The 27,180-nt window shown below is 30.3% G+C and overlaps 1 protein-coding gene across 1 annotated transcript in view; it reads left to right on the top strand.

Moving 5' to 3' along the window:
- LOC135949936 (uncharacterized) overlaps positions 1-27,180 on the top strand; it is a 134,085-nt gene that overhangs the window by 65,003 nt on the left and 41,902 nt on the right. The window lies entirely within an intron of this gene.

Below are 27,180 nucleotides of genomic sequence, written 5' to 3'. Positions count from 1 at the left end.
CTACAACATGTACAAAAACAACAGGTACTTTGTTTTTGTTAAAAGATAGTCGAACTGTCAAAGTTGCCTGTTGTTGTTTTTGCTTTTGGGTTTGTTGTATTTTTCGCCACAACAATCACAAGTAAATTGACAGTTCACTTGACTAAACAATTAGCTTTGACTCCCATATTGTTATTCTATTTTTTTTAGCCGTTTTTATACCCTTCAGCTTCGTGAGAAGGGTATATATAAGTTTGTCATTCCGTTTGTAATTTCTACATTTTTCATTTCCGACTCTATAAAGTATAATTATTCTGGATCCTTATAGATAGCGGAGTCGATTAAGTCCGTCTGTCTGTCCGTCTGTCCGTCTGTCTGTCTGTCTGTCTGTCTGTCTGTCTGTCTGTCTGTCTGTCTGTCTGTCTGTCTGTCTGTCTGTCTGTTGAAATTAATTTTCTGAAGGCCCCAGATATCTCCGGGATCCAAATCTTCAACATACTTTCGAGAATTTTGCTATTTAAAATCAGCAAAATCCGTCCATAAATAACGGAGATATGAGCAAAAATCCGAGACAACCTCTGAAAATTTCATCAAAAAACACAATGTATTGCATGCTTTGACAAAAAACAACAAAACGTATGGTTGGATGTGCAAGCTTTGCGTATTTTGTTTTTTTTTTGTGTTTTATTTCTTTTGGCGTTGTTGTTGTTTTTTATACAATTAAACGTATGTTTGGATGTGTGTTGGTTTCATTGCCTTGCGTATTTTGTTTTTGTTTTTTCTTTTGGTGTTCTGTTTCGTTCGGCGTTGTTGTTGTTTTTTGTGTTCTTGATAAATTTAGGATGCTGTACGCTGAAAGTGGGCAATGTACATACCTATATACTAATTATAAAAAATCATATTGCATCCACAACAAAGGTGAAGGGTATATAAGATTCGGCATAGCCGAATATAGCACTCTTACTTGTTAAACATGAAAGTAAATAACAAACATTTCAGAAAAAGCTTTTTGTTCGATTGTTGTGTTTAATTCTTTTAATACCCTTCATCATAAGTGGCAAGCAAGGCTATATACATATGTATAAGTAAGTTTGGTAATTTCTATAAAATTTTATGAAATTTCAACAGATTATGTAAACGATTCTATATTGGATTTGCTGTTACGGTTCCATATGTGTTCTCCTATTTTAAGATTTACTTTTAATCTTATATACAGGGATGGAAAATTATATTTTTGTTCCGTATTAAAATAGTATTAAAAAATTACTTTCTTCATCACCAGAGTACTTAAAATTTTAATATTACTGTAGCTTTATGTTGTAAACAGTCGTCTGTTATCACAAAATGTTCTATAGAAAGTGCTGTTGAATACGAGATTTTCTATAGAAAATGCTGTTGTAATAGACAAGATTTTTAAAGAAAATGCTGTTTTTCATACGATTTTCTATAGAAAAAACTGTTATACACAACATGTCCAAAAAATATAGTTATACAGGTATGTTCTGCAAATCACATTTTATAAAAGTGGTTTGAAATCACATAAAAGGTGTTCTGAGCACATAATTATGTGATTTTAAAACGTTCAACAAAGTCACTAATGTTTTCAAATCACTTGGTTATTTCTGCGGCTATTGAATGGAAAATATTAAAATAAATTATTTAAATAAATTAAACAATATGTCCTTTATTAATTTTCTTATAGAATTACTTGTTTTATTAAAAAAAACACCTAAAATTTAATAAAAATCTAGAGACACCTTTTCTGCTGTAAAAAGTTTATTTGCTTTTGTGATTTCTTTTGTGGTTTCAGATTTGTTTTCAGTTGTCAGCTGTTTATGATTTTCGAAAATACATGGAAGCTTGCCGGACTAAAATTTGTTAATGTTTGTCTAAAATATGTTCAATATCTTTAAATTAATTACAGAATTCGTCATAAAATTTATAATATTTGTTAGATTATATTATAAGTTATCAATATGCGTTAAGTTTTTTGCGCTAATTGGAAAAAAATGCTACAAAGTTGAAGCAAGTGGTAACCAAAAGCAATTGTGTACTGTGGCAGCTTTGCTGTTTTGTTTTATTTTTGACATAGTGGTTGAGCTTGCGCCATAGTTTTTGCAAAATTTTTATAAAATGTAGTTCCATTCTTTTTAATTCCATTAAAGATATAACAGAAGCTCCAGGCATTTTTTTATTTTCACTTTAATATTTCTACAAAATTATTAGCAAAACAAAACATTTAAAATAAACGAATCAGCTGTTTTCTTGTGCTTTCGAAAATTTAAAATCACACCGAAAAATATAATAACAGTGTGATTTACAGAACAGGCACAAATCACACGTGTGATTTTAAAACGGTATGTGATTTGAAATCACGTGGATTACAGAACATACCTGATAGACAAGATTTTCTATAGAAAATTATTTTATTTTCTATAGAAAAATGTTACACTCAAGATTTTCAACAGAAAATATAGTTATACTTAAGATTTTCTACGGCAAATATTGTTCTACACAAGATTTTCTATAGAAAATGTTGTTCTACACAAGATTTTCTATAGAAAATGTTGTTCTACACAAGATTTTCTATAGAAAATGTTGTTCTACACAAGATTTTCTATAGAAAATGTTGTTCTACACAAGATTTTCTATAGAAAATGTTGTTCTACACAAGATTTTCTATAGAAAATGTTGTTCTACACAAGATTTTCTATAGAAAATGTTGTTCTACACAAGATTTTCTATAGAAAATGTTGTTCTACACAAGATTTTCTATAGAAAATGTTGTTCTACACAAGATTTTCTATAGAAAATGTTGTTCTACACAAGATTTTCTATAGAAAATGTTGTTCTACACAAGATTTTCTATAGAAAATGTGGTTCTACACAAGATTTTCTATAGAAAATGTTGTTCTACACAAGATTTTCTATAGAAAATGTTGTTCTACACAAGATTTTCTATAGAAAATGTTGTTCTACACAAGATTTTCTATAGAAAATGTTGTTCTACACAAGATTTTCTATAGAAAATGTTGTTCTACACAAGATTTTCTATAGAAAATGTTGTTCTACACAAGATTTTCTATAGAAAATGTTGTTCTACACAAGATTTTCTATAGAAAATGTTGTTCTACACAAGATTTTCTATAGAAAATGTTGTTCTACACAAGATTTTCTATAGAAAATGTTGTTCTACACAAGATTTTCTATAGAAAATGTTGTTCTACACAAGATTTTCTATAGAAAATGTTGTTCTACACAAGATTTTCTATAGAAAATGTTGTTCTACACAAGATTTTCTATAGAAAATGTTGTTCTACACAAGATTTTCTATAGAAAATGTTGTTCTACACAAGATTTTCTATAGAAAATGTTGTTCTACACAAGATTTTCTATAGAAAATGTTGTTCTACACAAGATTTTCTATAGAAAATGTTGTTCTACACAAGATTTTCTATAGAAAATGTTGTTCTACACAAGATTTACTATAGAAAATGTTGTTCTACACAAGATTTTCTATAGAAAATTTCAAAGACCTTTGCAACGACGTATATAAGACCATAGTAAGTTGGACCTACAATGGGTCAAAAATCGAAAAAATATTTTTTAACCCAAATTTTTTTTTCACTAAATTTAAAAAAAAAATTAAAAAACATTTTCAAAAAAAAAATTCCAAAAAATTGGAAAAATAAAATTGAATTTGTGTTTACCTAAAAATATTTAAAATTTTTATTTTAAAGTATAATTTGGTGAAGGGTATTTAAGATTCGGCACAGCCGAATATAGCTCTCTTACTTGTTCGGTATTAAAAATGTTCTAAATTGATTCGATTTCGATTAAATATATGAACAATTTCGTATACTTTATACCATCGGGCAATTTCTTCTTGAAATAATGCATATTCAATACCTTTATTATTATCCAATAATGTTGCGTTAGATGTGTTTTCATTTTCAAATGCAATAAACTCTGCGATTCGAATTGTCAAAAACGACATCAATAATTGGCTGCGCTTTTCTTTTAAGACGTCTTTGATCCATTTTTCGTATTAAACTATATTTTTATGAATATGTTATTGTTAGGATAAGAAATAAAATTTTATTTTCTCACAAATTGACAAAAGAATAATATGTATGTATATGAATTTGTCAATTTGTGCAAAAATAAAATTTGACATTAAAAAAAAATTCGAACATTATTCGCCATTTCTATAAAATATTAAAATATGATATTCTAAAAAATGTAGATTAGATAGAGCATCATAATAAATTCATATTTTCGATTTTAATTCGAAATAAGTTCGATAAAAAGAACTGACTCGAAATGTTGCATACTGGGTTGTATCTTATTTGTTGGGTTATTTGAGTGGCGTGTTCAACAGCAAGTTTTAAGTTTTGTTAAAAATTTTTGAGTGAGATATCGATATCTTCTGGTGTTCTTAGCGATATATTTTCTGTACTGTGTGTGCTAATAATATATTTTCTATATTTCAACCAATTTATTTTCGTGCTTGATATTGCAGAGTGACCAGTCGGGGATACTATTTCTCGGGGGTTCAATAGAGTAATGAAGGTGGATGAGTGATCCGAGGATAATTCTAATGAAGATTTAACCTGCATTGGTTCCATTGGTAAATTTTTTGTAACTGCAAAATCAATGACATCGGGTATTTTGCTTGGGTCAGTAGGCCAGTATGTTGGTTCTCCGCTCGACAGCACATTCAAATTCAATTTAGAAATTGTGTTAAACAAAGCGCGACCTTTCGGGGTTACAAGTCTTGATCCCCAGTGAGCATGCTTTGCAATATAATCGCCAGCTGCCAGGAATCGGGGTCCTAGTGATTCGTAAAAATTTTCATATTTGTTTTCAGTAATCGAAAACCTTGGAGGTGAATATATCGATGAAATTAATAGGTTTCTGTAGCAATCATCGAAACAGATTGTCGTAGCTTGAAGATAATCTTCACAAATATCACACATTGAATGGTGTTTAATACGGGTTTTAATTAAAATTCCAGATCCTCCACATGCTCTATCTCTTGGATCATTTGTGCCATAAAAAACATATCCATTTATCTTAAATAAACTTCTATGACTTTTAAGAAAATACTCGAGTTCGTTTTTATGTTGGCGAATGCCGTTAGCGTTCCAAAAACATATTCTTAGGCAGTTCATGGTCTGTTAAGCACAGCCTGCAATAACATTGATTGCCTCTTAAGCATTTCTTGCATCATGTTACTCATTGAGTTTGTAAAGTTATTTACCGATTACACAAGAGTTTCTATTGTAGATTCTAGTCGGGTAAAATTGAAAATTGGCGTTTGCTCTCTTACCTCTGGGTTCACATTTTCGTTTTGGAGTTGACGGACTTGCGTCTGAGTTTGGTTGTTTCTAAGTACATTTGCATATGTTACTTTGTTATCATATGTCTGTTGCAACGGGGGGTAGTTAAAATTGTTGTTATTTAATGGCTGAGCGGGGAAAATCTTTGGTTTCTGGCTTTGTGATTTTTTTAACAATTGAGTAGACAGGACAACACCTGTAGTTTGCTGTGTAGTTACCTCCGCAATTGCAGCATTTTTTTATTTTAGGATCATCTTTGGATTTGTTACATTGGGATGTGTTATGCCACTCCCCGCAAATAATACATACTGGTGCAATTTGCAATACGACTTGGTGTGTCCATATTCTTGGCAATTCATACATTGGACGGTGCCAAATCGTTTGTGTGGTTCTTCTACCGTAATTTTACTATGCTATAAGTACTTCAGGTTATATATGGGATTTGTTTCATTTTTTTCAGGTTTATGTCACCAGGTTCAAGTTAAACACGGAAGACTGGTTGGGATTTTTTTTCTCGATTTCTAATATTTATCACATTTTTTGTCTTAAAGCCTTTATCTTCTAAGCTTTGCTTTATTTCGAGTGGTTCAACATTACAGTCAATACCCTTTATTACAACTTGTAGACCCTTGCTTCCTTTCAGCTGATAAGTGTAAAAACTTTTCTTTTGAGTTTCAAAATATGTTACAACCTTTCTATAATCGTTTTCAATATTGACCTGTATTTTAGTTTCATGAATCGTGCCTTTCTTGATTGGGATAACGTAAAAAGAGTTCTCTCCTATTAATGAGATAAGGCTCTGAACCAGTGAATTTGAATTATTTTCTCTCAAGTAAATTGGGGGTGGTTTTGTAGAGGTAATTTTGTTTACTGGTTCATCTGTTTGACATTCCAGAATAGAAAAACGATGGGTCTCGTTTCTGAAGCTGATATTGCTAGCATACTTTCAGGCGTAAATAAAGTATTTGTATTTTTTGGTAACTCCAGATTAACAGCTGTTGGGTTTTCTTTTGTTTGACAATCATTAGTTGTTGACAATGCGGGGGAACAAGAACGAGCACGGTTAACAGGCTTGGCGGTTAAAAACAATCTGTCATCTATTCTTCTGTTTGTTTTGCTTATATTTTTTCATCTACATTAACTGTAACATATGCATTTCTGCTGTTTACACTTAACCTTCGCTCACTGTTTTCGTTAAAGAGACTCATTAAAGAGTAGTTGTAATTACTTTAGTTAACACTCTTGATCTTTATTTACAGTCTTATGCAAAAAAAACCTTATTGTAGATTTAAAACACAATTTTGTTAACGAACACTTTAGCTTTAAAACCCATTTATAAAAGTATTGTATGCATAGAGAAGCATAGAGCGGAAACTAGAAAAAAACTGAAACAAAAAAATTACTCAACATATTTACACATACGAGTGTTGTTTTTGCTTTCACAAAGTTTTTTCTACTAATACATTCTCACCACTTTGGTCTTTGACAGGAGAGTTTCCGCTCTATGTATAGTCTCTATGATTGTATGCTAACAGCCAGATGCATAAACATTTACAAAAGGTTTATAAACCAGTTATAGGAAAATTTTCATAAAGTTGTATTCATAAACGATTAATAGCTTAAAATACCTTTGATAAACAATTGTTAAATGTAAAAATTTTATAGTAGGTTCGACCCTACTTTAAACCTACTTTAAGGAATTATTTTTACTTTTTATCTTGAAAAAGAGGATTTTAAAGATAAATTTGGAATAACTATTGCAATTGCTAAGCACAATTTCCACTCCGCTGCCGATTAAGTTCCATTTTAATAGTATATGATTTTGTTTGATATTCCTCCGGCAGTGAACTATATGGGGTTCACAAGTGAGTTTGATTGGCATTTTTATCATTTACTTTTAACATGCAACGCCATATAGTAAGGGTACTCATTTAAACGCTTAAGTTTCCCATTTGTGCAAATGGGCAAATTTGCGCGACATGTTTCATGAACCCACCTTTTCAATTTTGTGCAAATTTATACAGAAAATTTATATTTGTCAAATAAAAATACATAAATTCAACAAAAGCTTTAATAATTTTTTTTCAAATTGTATAAATTTTAATTTTAAAATGTTGAATGAAAGTTAAATCTTTGGAACAAACGGTGGTATACATAGTTTGGAGGACTTTGTTTATGTTCTAGCTGTTGGTTAATGTTTTCATACACAATGTCATTTAATACAATCATTCTGTTCGAAATTTTCACATGCACAAAATTTTTATATTTTATTTGATTTTTATTTCTTATAAATAAAAGTAAACAAAAGCAGCTGATTCATCAAATGCACAATTAATTCAAGTTTGCGAGTCTAAATTGTCGCGCAAACTTATCGGAGTTGTGCAAACGAATTTCCATACATTTTTTGACATTTCATTTGCGAGAGTGTAAAAATGCACAGATTGCACAGTTTGCGAGGCTTTTAAGCGTTTACATGAGGACCCTTAGTAATAAAATGTGTAAACATTGTGCAAGAAGATCCACAGAATCTAATATACCCACTCCGGAATTAAAACTATGTGTTTCCACATAGAAATTCATTAAATTTTGTTAAAATTTAACAAAATGTCAATAAAAATAAATTAATAAAACAAATTATAAAACAGTGATGTTTATTTTATCACAGAATATTCGTCATTCGAATACTTTTAATAATAATTGAAATAAACTATATAAAAATGTTTCTACATTAATACATTTTAGCTTAATATAAATTTACCAGAATCAAATATACATTTTTTATCTAAAAATTAGTTATTATCTTCAAAAATGTATTATTACTAAAAACAATCAATGAAAAAAAGAAAATTAACGAATATTTTATTCTAATTGAAAGCAACATCCTAATTGAAAACAACGAAAAAGGGGAAATAAATGAGAAGCATTGCCAGCTTAGACAAAAATCAGTACATTAGTAATTGTGCCTTTAACAAACGTTTATGAATACAACACTTTTATAAATGGTTTTTAAAGCTAAAGTGTTCGTTAACAAAATTGTGTTTTAAATCTACAATAAGGTTTTTTTATGCATATAGCCGTAAAACGTTTGTTAAAGGCATAATAACTAATGTACTGATTTTTGTCTAAGCTGGCAATGCTTCTCATTTATTTCCCCTTTTTCGTTGTTAGTGTTTCTTTCAATTAGGATAAAATATTCGTTAATTTTCTTTTTTTTTCATTGATTGTTTTTAGTAATAATAAATTTTTGAAGATAACAACTAATTTTTAGAGAAAAAATGTATATCTGATTCTAGTAAATTTATATTAAGCTAAAATGTATTAATGTACAAACTTTTTTATATAGTTTATTTCAATTATTATTAAAAGCATTCGAATGACGAATATCTGTGATAAAATAAACATCACTGTTAAATAATTTATTTTATTAATTTATTTTTATTGACATTTTGTTAAATTTTAACAAAATTTAATGAATTTCTATGTGGAAACACACAGTTATAATTCCGGAGTGGGTATATTAGATTGTGTGGACCTTCTTCCACAATGTTTACACATTTTATTACTATATAGCGTTGCCGGTTAAAAGTAAATGACAAAAATGCCAATCAAACTCACTTGTGAACCTCATGTAGTTCACTGCCGGAGGAATATCAAACAAAATCATATACTATTAAAATGGAACTTATTCGCCAGCGGAGTTGAAATTGTGTTTAGCAATTGCAATAGTATCGTCTGTTATTCCAAATTTATCTTTAAAATCCTCTTTTTTAAGATAAAAAGTAAAAAGAATTCCTTAAAATATGTTTAAAGTAGGGGTTGAACCATTATTAAATTTCATATATTTAACAATGGTTTACTACACACAAAAAAATAATCGAGGCTATATTAACTAAGCTTACATAGTTAATTTCTTTTTATATGAAAACTAAGTTTTATTATCTATGCCAATAGGTAATTCAAACTATACACTTTACCTAAAAACTATGTTAATATAACTATTGGAATTAGTAATTTGATGTTTGGTATCTTCTTCGAAGTTTTTTTGTTTATTTTATTGTCAATTGAAAATATTTTTGGTGCAAAAGGGTATGTATGAAATTATCTAAAATTTTAGTTATGTATATTAACTAAGAAACTTAGCAAATGCCATTCTACCCTTGCGCTTAGTTAAATTTATACCATATTTTTAGGAAATATAACCTATGGATTTTTTTTTGTGTACAGGTGTTTTAAGCTAATTTTAGTTTTTGGATATACTTTTATCGAATTTAGCTTAACAACGGTTAGTAAGTATGTTGTTAGTTTTTTTGCATAAGACTGTTAATATTTAATACACAAAAAAGGTTCAAAACCAATAAAGAATTTTCTTTACTTATTTGTCTTTTAGTTCTTGTTTTGATTTTTTTATTTAATAATATTATTAAAGTAAATATTTCGCGTAAATAATAAACAGGTGATATTTATATTTATTTTCTGATAGAAACATTAAAATGCCGTTTACACTTAACCTTCGCTCACTGTTTTCGTTAAAGAGACTCATTAAAGAGTAATTGTAAATACTTTAGTTAACACTCTTGATCTATATCAGTGATGTTCAAAAATAAAAATGAAGATGTATTGGTGAGAGAGCTACCCAGCAAACATAATGTCAAACACTTAAAATAACAAAATGAAGAAAGTTTAGATTTAGGATTTTTGTCAAATAAAACCAATTTATTAAATGAATGTAATTTAAATTTTAAGGAAATGAAAAAATATACATTGTAAGTCCGAAATTCTCTTAAATTTTGTATTTATTTTTGACTTTGTTTTATTGTGTTCAATTGTAATTGAAACGCGTGTGTTTGCTATGCTTCGAACGAGAACAACCAACAACAATGCTTAATAAATTTCTGAAAAAAATGACGATAGTCCGCCATATGTGTTTTCTTCGCATGCTCAGCGATGAATGAACAAAAGTCTTTAAGAGAGCATAACAAATGTGTGTAAATTTTTCAAACAATTGTTGTATGGGGTGAACATCACTGATCTATATTTAATAGTTAATGCACAAAGTTCAAAGAAAAAAAATAAAGAATTTTCACTTATTTGTCTTTTTTTTTTTTTATTTCATATTTTATTTATTGTATCTTCACAAAATAATAATTTGTTCAAATCTTAAATCTAAATATTATTTTTTATTTACGTTCCACCACAGTTGGACGAAAAAATTTGTTTAATTTATAGATCATATCATTAGCGCAGGTCTGTTGGATTCCTTCTTCTTAGTCGGATGTAGCCATTACTTCTCATTAATGTTCGTGCAAGTGGGTTTGGGTGAACTTCTAACTTTTTAAAATATGACTCCGCTTGTCCTTATGAATGTTAATATTTCTCACATACCAAGGCGCTGCTGTTATCATTCGTAATATTTTATTTTGGAATCTTTGAATTCCATAATTGAATTCCATAGCACCATATGGGTTTTATTATTGAGCTGTAGAGCAAAAGTTTGCAATCTAAACTCAATCTCGAGTTTTTACCAATTAGCCAGTAAATTTGTAGTAATTTTAACTTCATTTGAGTCAATTTCGTATCTATATGCTTTTTCCAGGTAAGACGTCGGTCTAGATGCAGACCTAGATATTTAACTTCAGTTTGTTGAGGTATTATATGATTATTTATTAGGATTGGAGGGCACGATTCTCTACGCAATGTGAATGTAAGATATATACATTTTTGCTCGTTTACTTTTATTCTCCATTGTTTCAACCACCTTTCTATGTCGAGTATATGGTCTTGTAACAGTACTAGGGATGCCAAACGGGACTGGGTTTTACAAATCCCGGGATTCGGGATTTTAGAAATGTAAATCCCGGGATCCCGGGATTTTTCGGGACCCCGGGATTTTTCGGGATCCCGGGATTTTTCGGGATTTCAGGATTTTTCGGGACTTCGGGATTTTAGTTAAACTTCAAAAACATCAAATTCAACAATAAAAACTATTATATCATTAATATATTTAAGTAAAAACATAACAAATCAAAAACTAATGCGTTAAATTAAAATAAAATGGTCCATGATTTCCCCTAGCTCCATACAATTGTCCCCCGGAGTACTGTTTGAGCAGTCATAAATATCTTGATTATGCGGCAATCCTTATAAAATTTTGCACAAAATAAGTTGTAAATACTCTGAAATTATACTGTAAAGTACTGCGGAAATCGGGCTACATTTGCCCCTAGTCCCCTTTAGAAAATAACTTGAAGATACATTTCGTAAAAGTGTAAATTGTGTAAAAGCCTGTTAATGCAAGGGAGACGTGCTGCTCTCCGATTCAAATGAAAAAATCTGTCTGCGTTTGGATTTGAAGCGAGATTAGTATTATAAAAAATATGCTGAAATTTAGCTTTCTAAGTATTTTGGGTGCTTCAAAAATCTTCCTAAAATATCAAAAATCTCATAATATTTCGGGATTTGTTAATCCCGAAAAATCCCGGGATTCTTTTTCACAAATCCCGGGATTCGGGAAATCCCGATCCCGAAAAATCCCGGGATTTTCGGGATCGGGATTTCGGGATTGGCATCCCTAAACAGTACAGATGCTTCACAAAAACAATACCAATTGCTTATGGTTTTGAGTTGAATACTCAATTGTATTTGTTTCTTGCTCTCAAATAACTGTTGTACTACAAATATTTTTGAGTATTTGTTGTTACTTATAGTAAATACTCAAACGAATGAAGACGTGACTAGTGTGTATTAAGTTTATTTATATTAACATAAAAATGAATAATTCAGAAATAAAAGATAAAATTTTGACAAATGAATTTAAAATTAGTGAAAAAAGAGGAAGAAGCAAGGTATGGGACTGTTTTGGCATGATAAAAGACCAAAACGATGCTGAAATACTGAATTTTATTGCTTGCAAAAATTGTAAAAATGTATACAAGTACAGTAAAAATGCACTTTCAAATTTAAATAAACATAAGTGTTGTACTCTATTAAAAAGTGAAATTGAATATATTGTGATTGAACCAAGTCAAGATGATAAAAAGGCTTGCACCAACGTTTTAACGGAATGGGTTCTTGGTGATATCCGGCCATATTCATTAGCAAAAGATAATGGATTAAAATCTTATTCCAATTTAATGCTGTCACTTGGGAATAAATATGGACCTAATTTAAATGTAGAATCATTGATACCACATCCATCAACCATATACAGAAACGTTGAAAATAGTTTTTCTATACATTTTGAAAAAGTTAAAAAAGAGCTGTTATTCATAAGAAAAATAGGTTATGCTCTAACCTGTGACTTGTGGACAGAAAATTTCTCCAAAATATCCTATCTTGCATTAACGGCTCATTTTGTTATTGATGGTGTATATAAAAGTAAGCTTCTAGGTGTAAAGTCAATGAAAGGAATATCAAATACAAGTAAGTTCTCAGTAAAATAATATTGTTTTATACTAATCGGCTGTGCCGAATGTTATATACCCACCATCAAAGTGGTGTCGCAAAATAAAAGTAAACTTCGGAACATGGTCCTATATATTATTAGATTGTTATGGATAGAATCTTTCGGAATTTATTGTATTTCATTGTCATATGAAGCGACAGACGGTGGACAACATCGTCTTAAAATCGAATTAGGACACCAGAATATTGGTTTACGTCCAATATGTCGATGAATTTCAAACTGAACCTTTTTAATGGTGGATATAAAAGTCGTATTTTCCGTCACTCCAGAAAATGAAGTTTGACAGAACTAATTTTATGTTTAAAAATTAGGAGCAAATAGGCCCTGAAACAGAATTTTAAAAATTATATTTTAATATTTATAAACTTCACTTTTAGGGAGTGGCTGGTTAATTTTTAAATGGAATTAAGAATGATAAAAAATTATTTTTTATTACATAAATAGGTTCCAATATAAAACAAAAATTGGAGAATTTGCTCAGTGATTTCAATTATACATTAAATGATCCCATAGATGTGGTAACAGATAGAGGAGCCAATATAAAAGCCGCTTTAAAAGAATATGAAAATATTAATTATATAAATCATCTTCTGCATAATACAATAGAAAAATGTATAAATTCTTCATCACAAATACTTGAAATCATAACAGTATCGTCAAAACTTGTAAAATATAAAAAATCAGGAAAAAATTGTGACTTAAGCACCTCACTAAAAAGTTTTTCACCCACGAGGTGGAATACTGTTTATTTTAATTTGTTATCTATAAAATCTAATTTCAATGACATTCAAAAAATACTTAGTGAGAACAATTTAGTTGAAAAGTATAGTATTATAAAGGAATACCATTTAGACCAGTTAATAACAATTTTAAAGCCATTCATGGAAGCATCAAAAGAGCTTGAAGGTAGCTCCTATGTTACAGTACATTTGGTTCATCCTCATATTATAAATCTAAAAACAATATGTTCCACCGCTAGTAATGATGAACCAACTTTTATATCAGATTTAAAAAAAAGTTTGTATGATGATACCTTAATAACTTTAGTAGAGAGTAAAATTACAATTTTCAATAAATTAGCCATATTTTTATTTCCACCAACCAATCAATTAATTCAATTTAGTTTAGAAGAGAAAACAGAAGTGTTAAGCAAATGCAAATCTTTGTTACATTTTTTTTCAAATGACATTAATACACCAAACCATTCAATTGAAATTAATACATCTAAAATATACTCATTGTTTGAAAAATATGTACAACCAATACAGGAAGCTAATTCTATTGAATCTCTTGAAATTGAAAATGAATTAAATAGATATAAAAATACTAATGTGATTTTACAAAATGATTTTAATATTTTAAAATGGTGGGAAGATAGGAAAAATTAATTTCCATTGCTATATAAGCTAAGCTGCAGAATATTCGCTATTCCAGCATCAAGCGCACCATCAGAACGAGTTTTTTCTATTGCTCGTGCTTTGATTACAGATAAAAGATCTAAAATCGGCGTTAATGGAAAATCATTTAACGAAATATTATTTGTAAACATAAATTCTGAAGATTAATTTTTTATTTATAAACATGTACATACGGCTGGGTCTATTTGTATGGACGATATAAAAGTAAAAAAATGTATAGCAGAAACGCAATCTACGGAAAATTCTAAGAAAGTTTCTTCAAGAAACCATAGGTCTAAAATCAACTCCTATCTTGCGCATTTCGTCTTTTATCCAATAAAAAAATAAATACTGAAATAAATGCGTAAGATAAGATTTGATTTTAGACCTATGGTTTCTTGTGGAAAATTTCTTAGAACTTTCCGTAGAATGCGTTTCTGCTATACGATTCTTTGTGAAAAAAATTGACCCACCCTAATGTACATACTTTTGAATCATTATTTCGATTTTATTTTTTTCAAAAAAATCGAACACATTGAATTTAATTTTTTAAAGGTATTTATATATATTTTCTTTAGAGAACTGCATTCTTGTTAAGTTGATTTTTAGTTTTGTTCCAATAACATCTTTAAGTATTAAATTATATTATTTTTTATAAATTATTAAATGAATTCTTGTTTCTGTTCGTTATTTTTAGTTTTGTTTTAATAACATTTTTAAAAACTGAATTATATTAATTTTTTGTATTTTTGTATAAAAAATGAAATAAAATAATAAAACGTATCGTTTTAAAATTATTTATATTTATTGCATTCGTTTTCGTATTCTGTTTGTTACTTAATGTTCATGCACATACAGCATACAATAAGTTATTTGTAGTACAACCTCAAACACTTGTTTTATCTGTTTGGCTAAATTATAGAAAAACAAATATGATACTCTTATTCTCTTCATACTCACTCACACCAACTATGTTTGAGAAAATAACAATACCCACTTATACCACAACTACTTAACTACTCATCAATACGCACACATATCAGTAGACAGTGCGAAACTTGTGTGAACAGTTGTAACTGTGCACGTCTTTAGTTTGTAGGCATATCACAAGTATATAGCAAATATAGGAAGGGACCCAGTATACTTCCTTGGGGTACGCCTGCTTCAATAGGCTGTGGTGAACTTATGAAGTCTCCCTCTTTAAGAACGAACTTTCGATGACTTAAATAACTATCTAGAAGCTTGTGTATGTTCACTGGTAAATATTGTTTTATTTTTATCGATAATCCTTCATGCCAAACTTTCACGAAGGCTTGCGAAACGTCGATGAAGAGTGCAGAACAATATTTTTTTCTTCAAATGTCTTGGATATTATTTCTACCAACCTGTGAGTTTGTTCTATGGTGTTATGTTTTTCTCGAAATCCGAATTGATGAGTTGGAATACAATCAAAATGATTCACTATCGGCTTTAACTTGTGCATTAACAGTTTTTCGAATAGCTTTGATATATTTGACAATAATGGGTCTATATGATTCTACTTTACTGTGATCTTTTCCCGGCTTAGGTATCATTGTAACTAAAGAAACCTTCCATTCTGGTGGATAATATTCAAGGCGTAATATAGCATTAAAAATAAATAGGATTATTCTTAATGCAATTTGGGGTAGCATCTTGTTACTGATTTTATCAATACCAGGTGATCTTTTGGAGTTTAAATCAACAATAGCCTTGTTAATCTCTGAAATCTCAAAACGAAGTGGTTCAGCTGCAGTAATATAGGGTAATGTAGGTGGTAACTCTATTATGTCGTTTGACTCGTTTGGGGAAAATACATTCTTTAGATGACTAACAAACAGGTTTCCTTTTTCAGTATCGTTTCTCGCCCAGCCTCCACTAGAATTACGTAGAGGAGGTCTGCTCATAACAGGTCTTTTTAATTTTTTGTAGCTCGCCATAGAGAGTAGTTTGAGTACTGGGTGGCATCTAAGTTCTCCAGATATTTATTAATCGATTCAGTTTTGCGTTTGTGAAGAAGCATACTGAGGCGTTTGCGACATTTTCTAAGCTCCGTTATAAGTTGAGGGGATCTATAGAGTTGCCACCCTCGACGAACTCTTCTTTTTTCAGCTAATAACTGTTCAATGTCTGCAGAATAGAGTCTATTGTATCTTATTTGTTGGGTTATTTGAGTGGCGTGTTCAACAGCAAGTTTTAAGTTTTGTTCAAAATTTTTGAGTGAGATATCGATATCTTCTGGTGTTCTTAGAGATATATTTTCTGTACTGTGTGTGCTAATATATTTTCTATATTTCAACCAATTTATTTTCGTGCTTGATATTGCAGAGTGACCAGTCGGGGATACTATTTCTCGGGGGTTCAATAGAGTAACGAAGGTAGGTGAGTGATCCGAGGATATTTCTAATGAAGATTTAACATGCATTAGTTCCATTGGTAAATTTTTTGTAACTGCAAAATCAATGACATCGGGTATTTTGCTTGGGTCAGTAGGCCAGTATGTTGGTTCTCCGCTCGACAGCACATTCAAATTCAATTTAGAAATTGTATTAAACAAAGCGCGACCTTTCGGGGTTACAAGTCTTGATCCCCAGTGAGTATGATTAGTATTATAATCGCCAGCTGCCAGGAATCGGGGTCCTAGTGATTCGTAAAAATGTTCATATTTGTTTTCAGTAATCGAAAACCTTGGAGGTGAATATATCGACGAAATTAATAGGTCTCTAGCAATCATCCAAACAGATTGTCGTAGCTTGAAGATAATCTTCACAAATATCACACATTGAATGGTGTTTGATACGGGTTTTAATTAAAATTCCAGAGCCTCCACATGCTCTATCTCTTGGATCATTTGTGCCATAAAAAACATATCCATTTATCTTAAATAAACTTCTAGACGTCAAATGGGTTTCCGAAACTAACATTATATTTGTCTTTTAGTTCTTGTTTTGATTTTTTATTTAATAATATTAAAATAAAAGCGTCATTTCGCGTAATTAATAAACAGGTGTAATTTATATTTATTTTCCGAAAGAATCATTAAAATAATGAATTAACTCGGAGTAAAAATAAAACACGTCCAATTTCAATCACAGTGTGATGAACACTGAGGGAGAAATTATAAACGTGGGTTGGCAATGTTAAAACGGCCGATGGTCTACAACAACGCATAATAGGTACTGTATATTTTGATATAAATTACAACGGTCAGGCAGAATCAATAGAATTTTTATTAATTCAGATTTTTGGCAGAAATTCCTTATACAAATTGCGACAATTAATAATATCAATGAAATCTTTTCGGAGGGAGACTCAAACAAAATTTCTATGACTGCAGTTCAAAGGCAACAACTTGAAAAAATTATTGATTGTTTTCCAAATTCTGAGCGGGATGGTTTAGGATGTACATCTTTGTTAACTCACAAAATTGATACGTTATAGAAGAATGTCCTGCTTCGCCTTGGTCATCTCCTGGAGTTTTGATAGTGAAACCAGGTAAAGTAAGATTTTTTGGATAGTAGAAAATTAAATTCTGTGACGACGAAAGACGCCTATCCTATTCCAAATATCGACGGTATTATCTCCAGACTTCCTCCAATTTACTTTATTTCCAAAGTGGATTTAAAAGATGCATTTTGACAAATAAAATTGGACGAAGATTCAAGGCAGAAGACGGCATTCACAATCCCTAATAGGTCATTATATCAGTTTACACGAATGCCATTTGGATTGTGCAATGCCCAACAGACAATGTGTAGATTGATGGACATAGTTGTTCCATATCATCTAAGGATGAATGTCTTTGTATATCTAGATGACCTCCTAATCATTTCTAAGGACTTTGATGAGCATTTGCGACATTTACAGGAGGTGGCTACTCAGTTTATGAAGGATAATTTAACTATCAACGTCAAGAAGAGCTCCTTTGCTATAAAACAAGTACAGTATTTGGGTTACATTGTAGGAGAAGGTTGTTTAAAAGTAGACCCGGACAAAGTGAAGGCTATTTCAGAATTTCCCATCCCTAAATCTGTTCGCCAACTTCGCCAATTTCTTGGTATGGGGTTTGTTATAGAAGATTTATTGACGATTATGCCTCGCTTACGTTTCCTTTAACGAAATTGCTTTCAAAGAGGAAAACTTTTTTATGGAATGACGAAACTCAAAAATCTTTTGAAATTATTAAACAAAAGTTAACCTCAGCACCGGTTTTAGTTCACGCGAACTTTGATAAACCATTCCTTCTACAATGTGATGCTAGTACAGACGGAATAGGAGCCGTTTTAGCTCAGATCGATGACGATGGTAACGAGAGACCAATTGCCTTTATGTCACAAAAGTTAATCAAGGCACAAAGGAACTACTCTATCACAGAATTGGAATGCCTTGCGGTTGTTTTGGCTGTAAAGAAGTTCAGAGCTTACATAGAAGGTCAAGAATTCAAAGTGATAACAAATCACGCAAGTCTCAAGTGGTTGATGAGACAGAAAGATTTGAGTGGGCGCTCAAACTCCAAGGCTTTGAATTCACGATTGAACACCGTAAAGGTAGGGAAAATATCGTTCCTGATGCCTTATCCCGAACGTATGCAAATGAAGATAATTTATATGAAATAGAGTTGGAAGTCCTACCCTCAATTGATCTAAATTCAAGTGCATTTGAAAGAATTTCTGAAATCAAAATTGCCCGATTATAAAGTAATCGATAAATATATCTACAAAAGGACAAGACTTTCAACAGGAAACGAAGATGAATCTGATTCATGGAAACTCTTTGTACCACTGGAATTACATAAAACTGTTATTCAGGTAGCTCATGATCTGCCCAACGTATCGCATGGTGGTATTGCAAAAACATTGAATCGAATACGTCAATTCTTCTTTTGGCCAAAAATGATTATCGATGTAAAAGAGTATATATTTAACTGCGTTTCATGCAAAACGTCCAAAGCACCTTGTACAAGTCTGAAACCACCTACGGGTGAAATGGTAAATACCGAAAGGTCATTCCAGCGTATTTATATGGATCTGATTGGACCACTTCCACGTACAAATAACGGAAATATTTGGATTCTAATAATCATGGACCATTTTACAAAATTCACTTTTTTGAAACCATTAAGAAAATTTATTACAAAACCAATTGTTGAATATTTAGGAAACGAAATCTTTACATGTTATGGTATACCAGAAATTATAGTAACCGATAATGGCAGTCAATTTAAATCGAAAGAATTTCAATATTTAGTGGAAAGAATCGGAATCCATCATCAATACACTGCTGTCCATAGTACTTAGTCAAACGCTTGTGAAAGAGTCAATAGATGCATTAACGAAGCTCTTCGGTCGTATGTTCATAATGATCAACGTGAATGGGATGTTTTCTTACCTAGATTGCGCGCTTCGCAACATTGTACATCAGACAATAGGACGAACACCATATGAACTACTTTTCGGACAAAATATGATCAACCATGGACAAGATTACAAGGTTCTTCGTAACCTAAAAATGCTTGCTGAATCAGATACCCAAATCGAATGCGAATTAGGGACGCATATGAAAGAAATTCCAAATCGTATAATTTGAGATCTAGAAAAAGGGAATTTAACATTGGACAGGTAGTAATACACCGCAATTTTGGTCAGAGTTCATTAGTAAATCATTTCAATGCTAAACTTGCACCAGTTGGAGTTAGATCAGTAGTAAAAAGGAAACTTGGCAATGTTAACTACGAACTCGAAGATGTCGATGGCGGCCATATGGTGTATATCATATGAAGGATATATGGACCTGATTTTAACAAGACGAAAATTTTGATAAGGGTGCCTTTGTTTAGATTAAATTCTGCAGCAAGCTTGATTTTTAATCTACTTTGTGATAGCGGCAATCTTGATTAAATTGTATTTAGAGATTTTGTAAACTGAATTGGAAATTATTTGTTATTTTATTAACATTTTTTATTCGGTGTATGAAAATTGTTTAGTTTTCATATATGGGAAAAATTTTTAAAATTTGTTTAAGTAGGTTTTGAATTTGTTTTACGTTTGATATTCAAAAGTTTTAGAAAATTTTTCATTATAAAAAGAATTTTAATCGAGAAAGTTGACTAGGAGATATAATTTAGAAGATATTGAAATTTTCTATCAAGAATAATAAGAATTTTTGTAAATCTCGCTGTAAATTTGGAATCTAAATTAGTTGTGAAATTGACCATTGGAGGTTACAACATATATTTATTGTGGAGAATAGCAAGTCAACGTGTAGAAAAGGGAACATTTTTTGATATTGGTTATACAATCCCTCTCAAATCCATAAACAACTACAGAACTGATCAATATATATCGATATTTCTATTGGGTCAAGCACTGGAGACAAAGATAAGAACCAGTTATATCACCATCAAGATCTATACTTTTTTTTGCCTTATTTTGATTTACAATTGGGGTGACCAAGTATTTAAAATTTAGAGTGTCACATCTAATCATCACTATTCACACATTTGATCCAGATAACGAGAGTCGTTTTGAATTTGATAAGTCATTTAAAGTTTGTTCATAAGTCATATTTCATTTGTATTTCAACCTCTATTTAATATTATTAACACTCAATCTATTTAAAAGAAAACATAACATAAATATACTTTCATTTAATATTGAAATTCATTTGTTTTCAATATAATTTATAAAAACAATTTAAACGAAAATACGTTTACTTATATATTTATGTTACGTTTATAAACAAATATACTTACAAACTTATAACTTCCCTACATACTATATATTAATAGCAACGATAATTTTTAATTAAACCATTGATTGTAGTCGATATTTTACTTAAATATTATAACTTTTATTAATTTAATAAAATATTCATTTTGTATATAACAGTCACCAATAATAAGAAATTAATCTTAATTACATGCAGTTCTTGTTTACAGGATACGTCACGTTTATCAAAATACCATTTTTTTTTGTTCACATACCCAGCAAAAACTTTACTTATCTAGTAAGCCAGCAAGTATAATTGGAGCAAAGCGATAACTACTTATTATTTGACTGAAACACTACTTACCGTTGTTCGAGATTTTTAAAAAATTCAGGGGTCAAGCTTACAAATGTACTTACAATCAGTTGAGAAATAAGTAGTAAATTCACAACAAGAATATGTAGCTAAAAAAAAACACAAAAAATATTGCCTTGTGTGGGAATCGAACAGTCAGTCACATTATTTGCTTGTGTTTGATAGTCAAGCTGCTAACTCACTGCTCCATGTACGAGTTATTTTATTGGAAGTTAACAATAGTTTTAACATCAACATATAAATGAATATGATATGAACAAAACAATTAATGGCTTTGACAGGTGGCGAACCACTAACCTCCCGTTTTCCAGTCAAACACACTAGATAGCTGTGCTAAATGCAAAAGTTCATTACCAGCCTGTATAAAAATAAGTACTTATTCTCATTACAAAAATTCACAAAATTTTTGCTGGGTACTTAGTACTCACCAATACCTCATGGGAGATTGTGTGATCGCATTATTTTTTGCTACTATTTTTGAGTTATTGAATTTTTAATTTGTGATATTTTCATAATGCCCATATTCTGTTATTATGGACATATCTCGTTCGTACGGAAAGTAAAATTTTGTACATTTACAAGTGAATAAATACTATATTTTTTATAATTTATATTTATGAAGAGTAGCTTGATTGTTATATGCATGAATGTTTCATTATTGCGTTTTAGTTTTGTTGTTGTGACTCCAATGTCCTCTATACTGGACGACTTAAAAAATCACTTTTTTCAATAAATTTTTAAAAACTCTAATTGAACTGTTTTTATTTCGCTTTTGCTTCCAAAATAATATAAAGGTAATTTTAAAATGATCAAGCACAAACAATCGGCATATCTGGGTTAATTTATTGAATTTTGAACAATAAACATAATTTAACGTCTTAAATTTAGTATTTTTTAATTACAAAAGGTGAAGAAAGAAGTATGGGGTAGGAGAAATTATGATAAATTGTCAGCATGGTGGGAGGGTAAAGAAATTGTGTAACTACATACATCTTAATCAGTCTAGTTAATTTGACCCCTTTCACACTAGGCAATTTAGTTGCGCAAGTCTATTGCCCAATAACAAAACAGCATGCAAAATTTTCTTCTCCTCAACACGACATTACCTCTGGTGTCTACAAACACAAGAGACTTGCGCAACTAAATTGCCTAGTGTGAAAGGGGTCTTTTTTATACCCTTCAGCTTCGTGAGAAGGGTATATATAAGTTTGTCATTCCGTTTGTAATTTCTACATTTTTCATTTCCGACCCTATAAAGTATATATATTCTGGATCCTTAAAGATAGCGGAGTCGATTAAGCCATGTCCGTCTGTCTGTCTGTCTGTTGAAATCAATTTTCTGAAGGCCCCAGATATCTCCGGGATCCAAATCTTCAACAATTCTGTCAGACATACTTTCGAGAATTTTGCTATTTAAAATCAGCAAAATCCGTCCATAAATAACGGAGATATGAGCAAAAATCCGAGACAACCTCTGAAAATTTCATCAAAAAACACAATGTATTGCATGCTTTGACAAAAAACAACAAAACGTGTGGTTGGATGTGCAAGCTTTGCGTATTTTGTTTTTTTTGTGTTTTGTTTCTTTTGGCGTTGTTGTTGTTTTTTATACAACAAAACGTTTGTTTGGTTGTGTGTTGGTTTTTTTGACAAAAAAACAACAAAACGTATGTTTGGAAGTGCAAGCTTTGCGTATTTTGTTTTTTTTTTTTGTGTTTTGTTTCTTTTGGCGTTGTTGTTGTTGTTTATACAACTAAACTTTTGTTTGGTTGTGTGTTGGTTTTTTTGACAAAAAATCAACAAATCGTATGTTTGAATGTGCATGCTTTGCGTATTTTGTTTTTCTTTTGTGTTTTGTTTCTTTTGGCGTTGTTGTTGTTTTTTATACAATTAAACGTATGTTTGGATGTGTGTTGGTTTCATTGCCTTGCGTATTTTGTTTTTGTTTTTTGTTTTGGTGTTCTGTTTCGTTTGTGTTCTTGATAAATTTAGGATGCTGTACGCTGAAAGTGGGCAATGTACATACATACCTATATACTAATTATAAAAAATAATAATGCATCCACAACAAAGGTGAAGGGTATATAAGATTCGGCATAGCCGAATATAGCACTCTTACTTGTTTTATATTAGGATCGTTGTGTTTTAACATCTTTTTAGTCGTAGCTACCTAATTTTAAAATCCCCTGTAAATGATTCATTATATTTTTGTTGGGAATTTGTATAAACTCTACAATTTATTCGCTAATAAATATTATGAAAATAGAAAAATTAGCCGTATAAACAGTGAATTAATTTTTATTTGCAAATAGCTAACTCACGAAAACAATTCCTATTAGTTGAAATGAAACCGAAATTTCAGGAAAGTTTTAAAACTACAGACGACAGACTTCAAGAAATTTGTGTGGTTTGTGCCTCAATGAAGCCATCGTTTGCAGAAACCGTCGCATTGCACAAGAAATCGCCTAGATAATCTCTACGCAGCAAATATGTTAGGCGAACGTTGTAAAAGAGCAGTTATGAATGCATTAGATGATAAGCATAGCAGGGCCAGAATCCAAGGTGACCATACGTCCTCTTTTTTAGAGGACAATCATCTATTTTAACTGGCTGTCATCTATAAAATTTGTGTCCTCTATATGTCAATTTTTTTTTTATAATCTGCCATCTTTTGTCATTTCATTTTTTAAAATCAAAACAAATTTTGTAAATATGTACTAGACTTTATGCTACATTTTTGTAAAGTTTCATTAAAATCGTCCTAAAAATATATGTATAACGTTTCGCTATCTTTCAATTAGAAAACCCAAATATTGAAACATTTGTCCTTCACGATTTAAGGGTTAACGTTTACAGATTTTAGTAAAACTTTCAGAGTATGTTTAAAATTATCTGTACTATAATATTCTGAATTGGTTTATTTAAAATTCATAACAGTAAAGAAGGTTCATTCGCCAAAATATGGCCAAATAATTAGTTTTTCCCGAAAATCGCAAATGAAAACATAATATCTCCTTTATGTTTTCATTTGCGATTTTCGACATAATTTTTTCATATTTTTATTCCCTTTTATATTCTCTATAAATCCCATTAAGATGATCAAAAAATGTTGATATTTGTTAAACAAATTTTTTTTAAAATTTGAAATGGAGTTTTGGAACTGCTGTTAATTAAATTGTTTTGATCATACCTGCGAATAAATTACCGGTGTCCTACGAAGACAAAAATTCAAATACAAGTAAATATGGATATATTTTAAGTAAAAAATAGCTTTTAATTTAATATTTCTCTAAATATATTAATTTTGTTCCTACATATCTAGTGGCCTGGAGAATTTTTAATAACTTTAAAATTTGTTAATCAATTTTTGTCTTTTATATCTCATTAGAACGACAATTACGCATTTCGATTCTTTTAAATTAAATTGCAAATTATTTAATGGCAACATTTTTCCAAAAACTTAAAAAAAAATTATTTTTTTCCCCTTTTAAATCCACCTCAAATCTTCAACGTCGATGCGCCACCAGTTAACGTTATCATATCATCCTAATAATACACTTCTAGTGGGGGGCGGCCTGTACCCTGAAATGTTTCTTCGTCCATACAATCTTGGAGCACTTTTCAGTAAAATACAGTGACTCACAGATTATTTGATGCAGGTAAAATTATTTTAGAAAATCGAAAATTAGTCGAATGTTAATTCAATTTTTCAAACAAATTTTATATAAAATGTAATGATGTACTATGTCCTGTTATAATGCTGAGGAAGAAAAAATAACAAAAACCAATCTTATTGAAGAAATATTAATGAAAAAAAGAATTTTCTCCTTAAAATATGCTCACAGCTTAAATGGGAAAACAAACTTCACTTGAGAAAAGAAACAGTGCAAAATCCAACGATTAACTTTTGAAATTGTTGCAATTAGTTCCTCAACTGTCCAGCACATTATAGAAAGGTTTCGCCACGAAAATAGAATAGACGAGAAGGGTAGATCTGCGCCAAATAAAATATTTAATAATGCAGATAAGTGATGGATTGTCCGTAAAGTTAAAGAAAAGCCCAATTTAAGTGCTCCAAAGTTAAAGAATTAGATTGAAAAATGTTTAGGTTTGATGGGTTCTGCGCGAGGCAAATTTTGATGGATGGAGTGCTTGAAATAAGCCGTTTATAAATGCTGTTAATAGAAAACGTAGAATCGAGTTTTGTCGACAACATTTGAACACAGACATTTCATTCAAGAAGTCCGTTATTTTTGTATATGAAAGCAAATATAACTTGGATTACCATCTCTTATCTGCATTATTGAACATTTTATTTGGCGCAGATCTACCCTTATCGTCTATTCTATTTTCGCGGCGAAACCTTTCTATAATGTGCTGGACAGTTGAGGAACTAATTGCAACAATTTCAAAAGTTAATTGTTGGATTTTGCACTGTTTCAAATGACGAATAGCGACTTTTCTTTTCACAAGTGAAGTTTGTTTTCCCATTTTAAAATTTAAAATCTTTTCAACTTATTTTTATTAAAATTCTTTAAAAATGACCTTAGCTTAGTGCCCAAACAGAAAAAAATGCATTGCAACGGTATTTCATTATCAGAGAAAGTATCAAATACACTGCATCATTTAAGCTGTGAGCATATTTTAAGGAGAAAATTCTTTTTTTCATTAATATTTCTTCAATAGATTGGTTGTTGTTATTTTTTCTTCCTCAGCATTATAACGGGACATATATCATTACATTTTATATAAAATTTGTTTGATAAATTTAATGAACATTCTACTAATTTTCGATTTTCTAAAATAATTTTACCTGCATCAAATAAGCTGTGAGTATACACTGACTCACAGCTTATTTGATGCAGGTAAAATGTTGAATTCAAATAAATTTTTTACTTTTTTCTTTACGTCATCTATTTTCATTTTCAAAATCTGGTCGCCTAACAGAATCAAAAGTTATAGCTGAGGTAAAGTCGGTTCAAATTCAGCGTAACTGCAAAGCTCCAATTAATCGAAAATGGCATGGACGAGAGTGATGCGTGGGAATTCCCATAGCGATTAGTGTGTGGTGTAAATAATATAATAAAATAATACGAAGACCAGCTTGTACTATTGTATAATCCACAACGTAGAACAGCTGTCTCCCAAACTACAATTCCATTGGGATGGACCATACGTGGTGACTACGAAATTAAACGACGTGCTCTACAGAATACAGAAACATTAGAGCCCGAAATCTAAAACGAAGCCCGTACTTATCAACACAGTGCTGCCAACATTAAATGTTAAAATTTGTTAACATTAAAATTAATGCTGCTAAAAGCTCTGGAAATATATCATTCTAGTTTTGTTGAAGTTTTTTATTAAAAAAAAGCATTTTTTGATATATTGTGATATTAGATTTCTTCTTATGGAAAACATAGAAAATACAGTTAATATTATTATTCACAATTTATACTTGTCTTCAAATCATACTACATAATAAAATATACATACTGAAATTATACACCATCTTTAAAACAATCTAATGGGCTCAGATTTTTGGCAATGTGTGAGATCTGCGTTTGCATTACTCAATAGTCCAAAAAGTTAACAAAATTAAAAAATTATCATTATTACCATTCATATCTGGACCAGGAATCTACATAAAAGTGAATGAAACATAATACTTTCTGTAACATTCATCTAATCTTTAAATATCTGATTTAAAAAACAAACTTGGATGTTCTCACTTGCTTTAAAGTTTGGTTGCATTGCTCCACTAACGAAGCAGCGGGATAAAAGCTAGAACATACATATCGATGGCTTAATATAGAAAGGTCGTATCTCGTTTTTTTTACAAAATCGGGCTTTTTACATATTCTGCTAGACAAATAGACCTCCCTTAAAAAATTCAGTTTCC

This window comes from Calliphora vicina, chromosome 2 (genome assembly GCF_958450345.1).
Source record: "Calliphora vicina chromosome 2, idCalVici1.1, whole genome shotgun sequence".
NCBI lineage: Eukaryota > Metazoa > Arthropoda > Insecta > Diptera > Calliphoridae > Calliphora > Calliphora vicina.
Note: the sequence above shows the minus strand (reverse complement) of the source record. Positions and strands in the feature narration are given on the sequence as shown.